This window comes from Chrysemys picta, chromosome 10 (genome assembly GCF_011386835.1).
Source record: "Chrysemys picta bellii isolate R12L10 chromosome 10, ASM1138683v2, whole genome shotgun sequence".
NCBI classification, from domain to species: Eukaryota; Metazoa; Chordata; order Testudines; family Emydidae; genus Chrysemys; species Chrysemys picta.
The window spans coordinates 26,757,890-26,772,684 of NC_088800.1; the positions used below are offsets into that span (position 1 = coordinate 26,757,890).

The following is a 14,795-nucleotide window of genomic DNA, read 5'->3' on the forward strand; positions in this document are numbered from 1 at the left end:
GCGGGGCAGAGCCCTAAGTGTCCCAGTGGTGGAGTCTCCACTGGTTTCTAGCCATTCCAATAGGAAGGAAAACAGCTTAGGAGTGTGACTTTGGGGAGGAAAACTAATGCACAGAGGACAGCTGCTTTGAATTTAGTAGGACTGCTCATGTGCTTAAAGTTAAGCACCTGTTTAAGTGTTTTGTCCAGATCCCCAGCTCAAGAGTCTTATTCCAGTGGAGTGACTTTGATAGCAGAAATCTCTCACCCAGTGAGTGGTGAAGAAATGATCATTTATTTCTTTAATTTCATACCTAGGCCACTGCAGCCAACAAACACTGTTTGTCTGGCTTATTTTTAAAGAGTGGCAGGAAACCTCATGCAACCTCAAGGTTTAGAGAAACCCTCAAACATATCTTGCCAAATATTTACAGCCATCTGTCTCAGACGGCACCCACCCACAAACACAACATCCCAGGAAGCATTCCATAGAAACCAAACTGTGATTGTGTGAATGGCTACAACCATTACTTCCTCTAGCCCTGCGTTGCTAATACATGTAACTACAAAAAAACCAAACATCCAGAGAGAGATTTTCCACAGGATTTACATTCAAACATGTTTTAGGAAAAATTGTATATAATCCATCCTATCACACCACTGCGGCTTTGACTGTGCATGCACACACATCGCAGGCTTCTGATAGTTCTTGTGCTGATGAAAGCACTGGATCTCTCTGATGTGTGTGCGTCAAGCCTCTGATGTTAGCAAATGTAAAGCAGTGCACAAGTGTTGAGTGTGACTATTCATAATCAGGATCCTCATGTGCTTTACAAACGCTAAACATCCCAGTGCCCCTGAGATGTAGGTAAGTGTTGTTGTCTCCCTTTTACAGACAGGTAAAGCTGAATTGCTGGTTATGTGAATCGCCCAGTGCTGCAAGGCGAGTCAGAAGCAGAAATGGGAAGTGAAACGAGGAGTCCTTAGTTACCCTGTATCACACTCCAGCCACTAGACCTCCCACACCTTACAGAAAAGTCCCATAGACTGTAATGGGCTGAGACTTACAGACTTCTATAAAAATTACTCTCAAACCTGTACTTTTAATGGAGAATTATAAGTCCTGCTTGCTTTATTTAAACTCTCTTCTAGAGTTCTGTAGAAGGGCTATAATTCTATATTAAATTCTACAGTATGGTTGGGGGAAATAGCCTAGCGAGAAGTTATCTATTATATTGTATACAGCTTTTCCCATAAGCTTCTTCTCTCTGGTGTGTCATGGTTTAGTTTCTCCCCCGATGAAAGTTTCCCTTGAAGACACAGTTGGGGAGAGTAAATAGCACACCCAGAGGGCAGAGCTCAGAGAAGACAAGGTCTTTGGTATGCCTGGTACTTCCAGGCACAGCTGTTAGCATTTGTGGATAACTTGGCCCCACACCTCCATTCAGCAGGTAGTCTGGAGGCGAGGAGTAACTGCTGAGCTGCCTGCTGATAAGAGGCAAAACAGAGATAAGCATCTTCTGCTTCACAGCTTTTATCTGAAAACAAGTTAATGATTATGCTCTTAACGCTGTTAGCAAAATGCGTTCACTAGGTTAGCCTGCGAGGAGGTTGTGCTCCAGCAGTGGACTGGAAAGACACCATTTGTCCACAAAAATATTCCAAGCTTTGTCCAGGGGAAAAATTAACCTAGGAGGTAGTGGAGATAAGTAACTAATGAAATGTACATAGCTCTTTACAGGAGGAGAATCTAAGAGGAAGAGACTGAAGAAAAACCTATTCACATTGACAATCCCAAGTGACACTACCACAATACAGCAGGGAAGATCATATGTGAAGGTTCATTAACAATGCGCTCAACATTTGCACTGAAAAAGAGGCTAAACTTGCTTTGCCTTGGAACAGGATAAAATGAATCCCCTCTTCTTTTATGCTACTGAATTATTTTTCATAATCAGCCCTTGTTCTGTGTGGTTTACCAAACCTGCGTAGTTATGCAATAGCTCTCATATGGAGGGGAAAGTGATATTATGGAAAACTGTGCAGGCTTCTTCAAGTTTCCCACTATTTATGGCATTGTGCCTAAAAACACAAAGTGGTGGAGCAGTGAAAGGTGTAACCTTTTGCCAGCACGAGGGCGTGGGATTTCAGTCTGAGTCTTGCAGCACTTTTAGACAGTAAAATTACATTCTGGTACCTCCCACAATTATCCCTTGTCCAAATGGAAATAAATCCATAGGCACAGAGCTGATGTATCCAATATACCGATAAGATGGCACATGCTCATCAAATGATCCACACAGGATTGTAAAACTAGAATGGGTAGAGGAACATACAATTGTTCTCCAGGGAGACGGGCTGAGGTTGGATGCAGTTCTAGGAAAACTGAAGTAGGGAGCAAAAAGTGATTACAGGGCTACAAAAAATTTTACGTTGGGGGACCTATTGTACTTGCATATTCTTTGAGATGCCTTTCATTTGCAAATGCTTCAGACAGGGTTTTTGGCCTGGCTCTGTATAGGCATTGCTTTAGGGCATGAGGAATGAGGATCAGTACTGTTTTAAAGAAAGTAGCTCTGGAATATAGTTAGAATAAGCATACCGTATTCTTGGCTGTTGAATGGAATCAAACAACCTACCAAAGGCTCACCATATGCGTAACTTCTGTACGATTGGCTATTATGGTGCAGAATCTGCATGTATATATATGGTACAGAAGTTATACATATAACATACACACATGCATCCAAAAACTATGTTAAAAGAATGTTGGCCCCCTTGTGTGTATGTTATGAAACAGTCTTCAGGCCCCCATGCTCCTTGTCCCAGTTTATTCCCTTTTCCCACTGTAGGCCTTGCATGAACAATGAAAGAACACAGAAGTAAGGGAACAGAGATTAACTGTGGACAAAGCATGAATTCACAAGTGGCCTTGTAAACAACGTATAGCTCGTAGATAAAGAAATAATAATAAGAAATGTTTAATTTGTGGTAAACGTGTAGTTGCATCTTTGCTTACTTGAATGCTTTGTAGTGCATGGATAGCTCATGATCTCTACAGGGATTGGCTCACAAAATTAGTAAGCCAATCATAAAGCATGTGATACAATGTAGAAGGTAATGTGCATGCGTTAGTCTGTCTTAGAATATGTATATGATCTGATTTATAATTGTGTACTTTGTAGTTATGGTGCATCCTAACCCACTCCCCTACACTTGATCCTGATCACCTCAGATGTAGCTTTAAGAAAGACACCTCAGTGATGAGTCTGGACTCAAACTGAATTTTTGGATGTAGGAGAACAGGATCAAGTCCCAGCTCTTCTCCCCTCTGAACATGAATAAGGCAGCTTCCTCCTCCATGCTGCCTGTGCACCAGCAGGGGGAGAACTGAGAGCACAGTAGAGACAGTTTCCCTGCTCTCTGTTCCCATGCTGGGTGTCACAGAGGCTTGGAACAACAAATGCAGAAAAAGTCCTGTTCGGTTCCTTCATCCCAGGGCTGGAATATACTCAGTTCAGCAATAATCTTCAGGGAATTTAGCTGTCGAACTCTAACAAACTTCTACTGAGCATGTGGAGACTGAGATTTGTCAAGGGCTTTTAAATTGGCCAAAGTTGGGCATTTTCCCCACAGGAATAGCAAAAGGCACATCCCTGACACAAAGACAAGCCCTGCTCCAAAACTTGGAGGTGCGAGAGCTTCTCAAAGAAATGATTTAATCAAGACAAAACAGTGTATTTTCCCCTAACCTCAGACACCTGGAATGTTCAATTTCAGACACATGGTTAAAGTTTGCGAAGTTATAAATAGCCTTGGAAGGATTAGGTTTTCTATCAGTAAATGTTGGTAAATGTCTATTCCATTGCACATACACAAGCTAACAAAAATATTTCCAATGATAATAATCAAATTTTACAGATAAATGAAGTAAGAAAAAATGCTGCTTGAGACATTATTAGAATAAAAATCCAGTGATCTAGTTTTTTATGGAAACATAGGACTGGAAGGGTCCTTGATAGATCATCTAGTCCAGTCCCCTGCACTCATGGCAGGACTAAATATTATCTAGACCATCCCGGCAGGTGTTTATCTAACCTGCTCTTAAAAGTCTCCAATGATGGAGATTCTACAGCCTCCCTAGGCAATTTATTCCAGTGCTTAACCACCCTGGCAATTAGGAAGTTTTTCCTAATGTCCAACTAAACCTCTCTTGCTGCAATTTAAGTCCATTGCTTCTTGTCCTATCCACAGAGTTTAAGAAAAACAATTTTTCTCCCGCATCCTTGTAACAACCTTTTATGTACTTGAAAACTGTTATCCTGTCCCCTCTCAGTCTTCTCATCTCCAGACTAAAAAAAATCCAATTTTTTCAATCTTCCATCATAGGTCATGTTTTCTAGACCTTTAATCATTTTTGTTGCTCTTCTCTGGACTTTCTCCAATTTGTCCACATCTTTCCTGAAATGTGGCGCCCAGAACTGGACACAATACTACAGTTGAGGCCTAATCAGTGTGGAGTAGAGCGGAAGAATTACTTCTTGTGTCTTGTTTACAACACTTCTGCTAATACATCCCAGAATGATGTTTGCTTTCTTTGCAACAGTATTACACTGTTGACTCATATTTAGCTTGTGGGTCACTATGACCCCCAGATCCCTTTCCGCAGTACTCCTTCCTAGGCAGCCATTTCCCATTTTGTATGTGTGCAACTGATTGTTCCTTCCTGATGGAGTACTTTGCATTTGTCCTTATTGAATTTCATCCTATTTACTTCAGACCATTTCTCCAGTTTGCCCAGGTAATTTTGAATTATAATCCTATCCTCCAAAGCACTTGCAACCCCTCCCAGCTTGGTATTGTCCGCAACCTTTATAAGTGTACTCTCTATGCCATTATCTAAATCATTGATGAAGATATTGAACAGAACCAGTCCCAGAATTGATCCCTGCAGGACCCCACTCGTTATGCCCTTCCAGCATGACTGTGAACCACTGATAACTACTTTCTGGGAATGGTTTTCCAATCAGTTATGAATTAGGCTTGTTACAAATGAACTAGTGAATGAATAGCAAAAACTAGTGAGATTTGATTTAAGAATATTTACTTTGTTTATTTTGACATGATGTTGAAAATTTGTGTTTTAACGGTTTATAAAGCTTTAACTTTTTGAATCTCAACATCTACTCTCATTTGATAATTGTACGACCTCCCCCCAGAATTTTCTGCAAATATGAACATTTAAATAGATAAAAATTAAAATTAAAATAATAATTTAAAAAATTAAGATTAAACATAGATATTATCTGTCAAAATATAAAAAATAAAAACAGATTTCTGCCAAACCCAGTTATAAAGGAACTGAAATCAGCACTTATAATGGGAAGTGTCGGGCCACTTTAACTGGAGACATTGCTACTTGTTCCACCAGGGCTGGCTCTACTGTTTTTGCCGCCCCACGCAGCGCGCTAAATTGCCGCCGCGGACGGCGGGGGCAGTCCGTGTGCCATTAGGGTGGCATGTGCGTTTCCGCGGCGGCAGCAATTCGGTGGCAGCTTCTGTCTTCAGCTGGAAGATAGAAGCTGCCGAATTGCCACCGCGGGCAGCTGAAAATAGAAGCTGCCGCTGACTTGCCGCTGCCGCGGAAACGCGAGTGCCGCCCTAACGGCACACTGACTGCCCCCGCCGTCCGCGGCGGCAATTCAGCGCACTGCTTGGGGCGGCAAAAACACATGGACTGCCGCCCCTTGCAGATTGCCGCCCCAAGCACCTGCTTGGAATGTTGGTGCCTGGAGCCGGCCCTGGTTCCACCCATAATATATAGCTGATGCTTTCTGTATCAAGAATGTTTATTATTTTATTTTATTATTTGTTTGTATTTTCTTAGCCTCTACATTGTGCAAGGCACTGCCTATACACATAGAAAGTCACTGTCCATGGACTAAAGTGCTTAGACAAACAACATTAGGAAGTAGAAGAAAGAGAGGCTTGCAATCAAAGCCATTTGTATTAATCTGTTTATACATATTGGTGCATCTTTTAATTAAAAAAGACATAGCCACTGCTCCTCAACTTAATTGTGGCTGGTTGGCCAGTTTCTTGCGAACGTCATGGAGGAAATCCAGGCAGTGGTTGTACACAGCATATTCAGGCCCCAATCAAATCAGCATCCTGATGCAGGGCAGCACATAAACATGGGATTATACATATGCTTAAATTCTGTCCTGAATCAGGACCTTATCAAATTTGGCGAGAGGGTGATAGTTGGAGCAGCAGGTGGAATCAAGCAATGATGTCTCTGTCTGTCTATTCTGGTTGGAGTCTTCTCAAATAGGTCGCCCTGGAACCCATCTGTAATTTATAAACTCTAAACAAACAGTGTCTGTATCAGCTAACTCCCCCCCCCCCCCCCCCCCCAGATGACGACAATAGCCTTGGTGTTACCACTGTCTGAGTCAGGAGAGCGGGAGCCTGATCAGGTTTGCATGTTTGTTAGTTTATACAAAACACTTTCACTTCTCTGAGGGGTGTGTGCGTGCACCTTTCCAAGTAAATTCTACATGAAAATCAAATCAGCAGTATAGGTATGTGTTGCGGATCAAGATCACAGGAGGAATCCGGGATGGGAGAATCTTTAAAAGGTAGGGAAATGAAGCTATTGCCCAAAATGTCATACCCTGAAATGCTGACGCAGGACGCTTTGCTGAGGGAAATTTCTTTCCCCATCACCTGTAGTCTCTGCTCCTCTCATAGCCTTTGAATTTATGAAGTGGGTAGCAAGTGGCTTAATCTACAGCCCAAAGCTCTCCAGTCCTCTTCTTTCACGTCCCAGTCTTACTGGGCCAGTTTTCACACGGGAACTTGAATCATGAGCAGAGGTTGTCTTTCAGGTGTTAAGATGATTAAATTATGAGGGATATCAAACCCTCCATTTCCCAAAGGAACAAAAATGCACCCTGATTGAGCACATTTCACCAGTCTCAGCCAGTCCCCTTTGAATTTGGCCGGGGCACGTGAAGCAGAGGCAGAAGTAATTTGGCTCCTGTAAATGCTAACTCTTTTTACACCTAGAGTTATTGTTCTTTGGTACCCCAAAAGGAGGAAGGTGTGAATCTCTTAGCATCCAACTCCTCACTGTCAAATTCCAGCTTCCTCCACCTGTAGGGACTTTGAGCAGGTGACTGGTGTCTGGAGGTTAGAGAATGCTATGCTGCAAAACCAAATAAAATGCAGTACAATAAAAAGCCACTGAAGTACAAACATAACAGTTTATAAAGGGGAGAGAAAGGGACTGGAAAGGAACGTAGTAAATAGAGGGCCAATATAGTCATGCTGAAAGTGTGTATGGGGGGAAACAGATCTTTCAGGTGCTTTTGAAAAGTGCAGGACAAAGAGAAATGGATTGCGAGGAGGAGTGAGTTCCATGCCCAGCACAGCTCATTGCAGTCAGGGAACACTCACTCCGAAACATTCAGAGTGTGTCATTTGTGGTGGAGCTTTGACAGGAGCAAGAGACTGGCAATTACAATGAATGACGAGAGCACCCAGTGGGGAGGGGCTTTAATTTCTCGTGCCACTCGGGCTGCTAAGGCGGGCAGAGCAGGAGGGGTGAGTCACGCTCCCATGTTGGCTGATCCTTTTCCTGTAGTGGCAGCTATTGAGGAGTAAGGGACACCTACTAGGCAAATATTCCTACAGCACAAATACACTCAGTGTCTGTGTCCCTTTCTCTGTTGCATGGAATGCCATTAAGAAAGGAAAGAATTACCCAGAATATCAGGAAAACCTTCCTAGCAGTGAGATTTATTAGGATATGAAATAGTTTCCCTAGGGAATTGGAGGAGGCTCCTTTGTCTGAGCCTTTTAAAACCAGACTGCACAAACCACTAGAAAACGGATGGGAACAATGCTACTCTGGCAGGAAGATCTTCTTGCTCCCATCCAAAAGCTGGTGGACAAGGATGTCCTTAATGTACTTTGGAGTAAGTTTCCCATCCCCAACTACGTCCATCTCTCTCTGTTCAATTCATCTCTAGCTTGACCAGATTTATTTGAAAGCAGCTGAATAGTAAAGTACGGACCTTGCTGAAGAACTAAAACTATATTATTTGGCTGGACATTTTACAGTGGTTTTTAGTTTATGACAAAATTTGTTACAGAACACTTGCCAGAGAACAGAGGAATGCAGCTGAAAGGGTATGGTGTGTTCCATTACTAGTATGGGTACACCCTGTATCTGCTGTAAACCACTTTAATGGTGAATACTTGCGCTAAGCAATTAGAAAAATAATATTGAGAAACTATGATTATAGGACCACCACAGACTAATCTGTCTCTCTTCCTTTAGTCTGTGGTTAAAATCTGTTGGCATGTGGCCCACAACATATTGCCTTTGTTACAACAGAGCAAAAGTATGCAGAAGTATTTCCTCTAACAATCAAAACTTCAGTGCAAAAGTAGTGACCCAAATTAACTGTTTGGAAGAAAAAGGTTAAAGGTGTTTTGAAAAAGCATTCCTGACCAAACTGAAATAAATCAGCCAACTTCACCTACACATCCCCCAAACCTGCAATCAGCAATAATTTAATAGAAATAAAACAAATGGATTGCCACATTCCTTCATGTCTATTACACTTCACTCTTCATTGCAGAAATTACTCAGAAATGAAAGGTTGGAAGGAAACTTGGCTGCTGGTAATGTCTTTATCACTTGTGCTGCTGCAAACCTTCACAGAAACGTCTACGATGCATTTTCCCAAAAAGTCTCATTTCTGAGTCTACAAAAATTATGAAAATGCTTTGAGTCTTTTAATAAAAAGTTTAATGAATTAATTTTGCATATAAAATAGTAATAAATCATTTATTAGACCTCTGAACAATTAACACTATATTATAGAGAAGGTGAGTAGCACGCTCTCTAGTTGAAGTTCAGCTTCAATTTCCCTTTATCGGTAGAACATAACAAATTATGACCCCCCTTACCAGAATGAGCACTTAAGCATGTGCTTAAGCCTCACTAAAAGTCAATAGGACTTAAGCATCTGCTTAAGTGCTTTCCTGAATTGGGGGCCTATGCCTGAGTTAAGTATCAGGGGGTAGCCGTGTTAGTCTGTATCTACAAAAACAACAAGGAGTCTGGTGGCACCTTAAAGACTAACAGATTTATTTGGGCATAAGCTTTCGTGGGTAAAAACCTCACTTCTTCAGATGCCTGAGTTGAAATTTTCAATGTTCTATCTCAGGCCAAAGGTGAATAAACTATGTTCATCTGCTTTAAAAAGTTGTGTGTATACTCGTTTTAAAAAAATATACCGTTATCCATTTGTTCTTATAAGAAATGTTGTGCATGGACGATATGTTTAAATATACAAATGTTAGTAAAAAGCCAATTTATAGAGGGGTTGCTGGGAAAGAAAAAAACAGATCCACAATACCATCCCATCCCACTGAAAAACAAAAAATTCACCACTCTGTTCCCACAAATATTCTAGGAAGGGGGAAAAACCCTTGAGACTTGCCCAGAAGGAGTGCTCTGGCATATATATTTTTCTAATCCTCTAGGTTTGAGATAGGCTTGGTCAGCAGCTAACTTCGAGAATTATGGTGTTGTTGAGATGGGCGTTGCTACTGTTTTCTTCCTATAATACCTAGTTCACATATGATATACAATCCTAATATTTTTCATGACACAATGTCTTGAAAATTTCCAAAGAAAGAGGACAGTTTTTTTTATCTAATTCAAATCTTTGATCCTAACAGGAAATACACTTTCTTATAGCCTTATGACATTCAGTAATTGCTGAACTTATACAAATATTTCTGCCCAGGTATATTTAATAAAAATATTTTTTCTGACTGATTTGCAAGTGACAGATTATTATAAAAAAGCATTAAGTATGCTTTTGGAGCAAGGAAATAATAAACAACAGTAAGAACCTAACAGCTGATTGACTTTCCATAGATATTGACAGTCTTCAATTTTAAAAGAAGAGCAATGTAATGTATGGTCATTTAATAAAAAAAAAGGCAAATTCTTCCCGCTCCAACTCCCCAGATATTTTTCATATTTAATGATGTTTCAAGGTCATGCTTTTAAAAAAAAATTAAAGAAATGTAGGGAGTGCCAGTCATACACAAATAGCAAGGTAAGTTTTTTCTCTCCTACTACCCTTCCCCTCCTCCTCGCCTGTGTGTGCTGCTGCTTGGTGTTTCTAGAAGACAACTCTCCTTGATAAAACCACCCGTCTTCCCCTGAGATGGATGGTAGGATTAGTGACCAGCCAACGCCCCAACAAAGACCAAAGAGGCTTCAAGAAAATAGAGGAGATTGCTGCCCCAGCACCATCCTGCTTTGCTGAAGGTAAGATAACAACCTGGGACCTGTCCCTTTCATACCTGCTGGGCAAAGCTGCTTTTGGCCTTGAGAGTCAGAGAGAGGTGGAGCTGGAGGTCTCCAACCTGGGTGAATGGACTGTGAAACAAGTGCTGAGGGTGAGAGTTCTAGTTTGAGGCTCTGGGTTTGGAGAAGATAAAGGAAGGTGATGGTCAGAAAGCACCTGGGGAGAAGAAGAAGAGGGACAAAGTGAAGAAGCAAGAAATATTTTTTATATGCTTTAGGAATTATTTTGGGGGATTCTGTGGGCTGAACCTCTTTGCTCATCCTACAGGGAAGAAGACAAGGCCAGCCCCTGAACAGTGATCTGCCTGCAAGAAACTCCACGAGGGAAACCTCCCAAATCTTTCCTTCCCATCACATCCTACCCAGGGGTTTGGTCACAGGAGTGAGTGATCTGGCCTCTCAGCGGGTTAACATTTAGTAAAATACAATTCTTATAACTATACAACCTAAGCTCATCCAGCCATAAAACAGTCTTAAACTCATCAGGGTTTTAAACAGAAACACACAACTTTTTGAGCACCAAAACACTAGCCCCTTTGAATACTGTACATTTACTTTCTATAGCGCCCTCTAGCTAAGGCTGTCACAGTTTTTTTTTATTTAGAGACTGGTGTATTAAGCTTCAAAATGCTCCTGTGAAGTAGGTAAATGTATTGATTACAGGCGGAGATACTATGCCACAGAGAGTTTCAGAGCCTTGCCTAAAGCCACACAACATGTCTGTGGCAGAGACGGGAATAGAATACAAGAAGCCTGACATGTTGTCTCCCCCCCACTCCTCATTTACTTTGTGATTGGCAGAGTTGAAACAGTTTATATCTTCTGGTAGTTTAAATTAATCGCAACTCAAAGGGCTACCAAGATTCTTGGCCTGACCCAAGTGAAGTCACTGACACAGCACCAGGAGGGTCTGGTTCTTCATTGCCTTGCTTGACTGGTTATGGCCATCATTGCACAATGAGCGTCAAATGCTAGACAACCGAAGTACAGGGAAATGAAGAATCAGGCCTCCATGTACTTCCTGGGGGTGGGGGTGAGGGGCAGGAGTGAGCCCCAAGGGATTGTGATCTAGTGGTTCTAGACAATACCCCATTCCTTCTGAGTGGTGGGCAGGAAGAATGTAAAGAATTGGCCTGTATTTCTGGAGAAGGATAATTTGTTTTTTAAATGATATTGAATATTTGAGTTAGTGCTATGTCTGGGTACAGGGGACACAATTAAAACCTGTCAATTTTGCTTTAAGTAAAGAGACCAGGTAATTTCACTATGTGCCCTGTTTGCTGTATGTCACTATTATTACTACAGAAAATAACAAGAATATTGGAAATAGTGAGTTAAGATTATTTAGCTCTCTAAGGTAGTTGAGAAGTTAATATTAGTGATCACTGCAGGTGTTCATGGTAATCAGCTTGTTAATATATTATGGTATAAATCGGTAATATTTGTGAAAGTAAAATATTAAAACAACAACAAAAACACTGTGAAAACCGGAAATAAAATAATCAGTTTTATGACACGGGAGACTGGGGAGAGGGTTTCTCTCTGTGCAGAATTATCATTTTTCCTCCCCAACCCCCCCGTACAAGCTCATTTATATTGTTTGAAAGTGCAGCCAATGGAAACACAAATAAACACAGAAACACATGTGTTTCAGTCTGTAATTTCTGCCATTCTGTTCCGGTGCCAGAGATACCCATCCATAAAGAATTTCCCTGAGACAGAAGATTGTCAGTACAGAAACCATGTCTGAAAGTCTCCCTTCTTCCTTTAACTAGCATCAAAAAGAAAGTAGAAGGCCAATATATATCATAGTAAAGAAAAATCTAAGACCTAACAGCTTGAATATTTTGGAATTTGTGCTCTAGTGAGAGAAACTCATATCTTGATCCCATTTCAGGATGGGATAAAGTACTGAGGATCCTCATTTCAAAAGATGTTCTAAAGATCCCTTGGTTTCCTTGTAAGTGATGACCATAGTTGGTAATACACTTTTGACTGACTGTATCCCTGGTGTGAATTGTTTAAATAAAGTTGCACTGATTTACACCAGGAATGAAGTTTGCCCCTTGTATAGGCCATTCTGATAATACTGATGATTTGATGATGTATGATTACTTGAACCTGTGAGTATGACCTTTTCTCAATAATAGTTGCATATAGCACAATGTGCATCGTGTTACAGACCAAGTTTAAGGCGATTTTAGTCATCTCCCTAGATTCCATTATGCAAGCAGCTAAGGAGTGAACCGAGGTGATATGGTTGGTTCCGCCCCCACCCGTCCCCATATAATCCAGGCCCTAAAGTTTGATATTTCAGCTGTTTAAATTCTGCTAAATGAGTGTCAGTCAGGAGAGAGCAGGAGTTTGGCATTTCAGCTTTATTGATGCACCTTTGATAGGAAGGAACACCAGCTGTAACTGGAAAAAGCCCTTATGAGAGAGAAATGACGAGAAGAGGGATAGGTGGCAACACTAAAGAGCCGGAGATAGAACAATTGGAGGAAATGCTCTATCCTAGCAGCATCCCACTATGTATTCTCAGCTTTCACTACAGTCTTTGTCTTAGCATCCTTCTTCCAGTTCTCTAAGACTTCATTGGGTATTGTTGACTTGAAGCCAACTAAGCGTAAAATGCTCTCAGTCCCTTTCAACAGGTGCAACCGCATAAAAACTTCATCTTCCAGAGACAGCGACAGACACTGCCTCAAACTTTGGCTATGAAGTATAAACATAACCCAAATCATTCTGGAATGCAGATCTGAAATGAGGCAACAGCAGAACTTCTAAAAGTATTGCAACATTCATTTGTTTCAGAGGAATTTTCCCTGATGCACATGGCACGATCAAACCCAATATATACACTGTTCATCTTGCTGGACTTATTTCAGAGGACAAATAGTTAAATGTGGTGTCATAACCAGAGACAAGAAATGCCTATAACTTTCCTTTTGCATCAAGACAGTTGAAATTGCATTTGTGTTTGTTTCTACCAATATCAGTAATATCTCAAATGTACAAATTTACACTTGGCCTTTGAAAGTTATTGGCATAAGAGGAGAATTGTTTTTATTTCTATTATCCTGGTGCCTTTAAACAAGTGTGGGGGAGAAATAGAAATGTATTGGTTCGGGGCTCCTTTTAATAAATGCAAAGGTTCACTTTAAAAATGTGATTTGGTAAATGTTTGTCATGTGTCTAAAAACGTTTAAAAATCTGTCTTGCAACAGGGGCAGCCTCAATATATAATCCTGATGCCAGCAATAACACTTGCTATGATCAGTAACATGTCTAGTGACCTTAAATGGATTGTGGGTTTAATCTCAGAAGAGCAATATTTACATTCATATTAATTTTAACTTCCCCTCACCCGCCCCCCCCCAAAACCCCTAATAAACAACTTTTATCAGAACAACCCAATGGGCCTCCATCATAAAACTGCTGTTCAGCTAAGGTTCTTGTAATTACAAACTTTGGCCCAACTCTTTGACTTCAGTGGATCCATGCCAGTTTACACCAGCTGAGGATCTGACCCATAATGTTCTTGAAAAAGCATTTTATGCTTTGGATGGTAAATCAGACTGTTGCTCAAAGGCAAACCAAACCTGAGCAGAAACACTTTTCTGTCTTCAGTACACTGTGAATAGCTTTTACCCGGTGTTATTACTTAATTACATATGCACCTGCACTTTCTGGTTCTGGCTGGCACTGGATTTGGAAGTGTCAAAACAGCACCAGAAAGGCTCTCTCCTATGACTTTTGCAGCACCATCAGGAGCTGGATGTATCAGAAACCTATGGTAGTGTGATTTACAACCATTTTTTTTTATGGTAGATCTAGAGTTCTGGTAAAGTCTGGGTGATCACCAATGTAACTATACAGTAACTTTACCTCACTGACCAGGTCACATGCAGTATTCATAAAATTATTACATATCAATATTCTTAGATTATTACATAGAAGCTCCATGTCCTTCACAGTTTGATTATTAGAATAACCTCATATCCACATGTGATTAAAAAGAGGACAAATATTTGTCTACTGCTATACACGGGGTAGAGTGGACAAAACAAACAGTAAATGTTACTGTCATGATCTATTTAGATGAGCTAGAGAATGCTTAGTTGCCGAGCACACACTAATGTAGTTTATAATTTGATTGCATAACTAGCTGAGGGGATGTAGCCTTGGGGTAGTCCTCAAAAACAACCTCTTTTCTCAGCGGGACTCCAAATGTGAATAGCAAAGTTCAGTTTGATATGATTTGAAATAGCAAAGATATTTATCATATAGCCTGCGAATTCTCTGGGCAGGGACCATCTTCTTTATTATATGACTATCCATCACCTAACCCTTGACTGGTGTTCGTAACCACCAACTGTAGTACAAATAACAATAATTAACTAAACTTGAAAAGTCTG

At 40.8% G+C, this 14,795-nt stretch overlaps 1 long non-coding RNA gene across 1 annotated transcript; it reads left to right on the forward strand.

Annotated features, from left to right (window-relative positions):
* The first annotated feature begins 5,803 nt into the window (after positions 1-5,803).
* LOC135973929 (uncharacterized) lies at positions 5,804-13,757 on the forward strand. Its single transcript, XR_010591041.1, has 3 exons — positions 5,804-6,619; positions 10,194-10,338; positions 10,646-13,757. It is a non-coding gene; the product is annotated as an uncharacterized LOC135973929 (long non-coding RNA).
* The last annotated feature ends 1,038 nt before the right edge of the window (positions 13,758-14,795 follow it).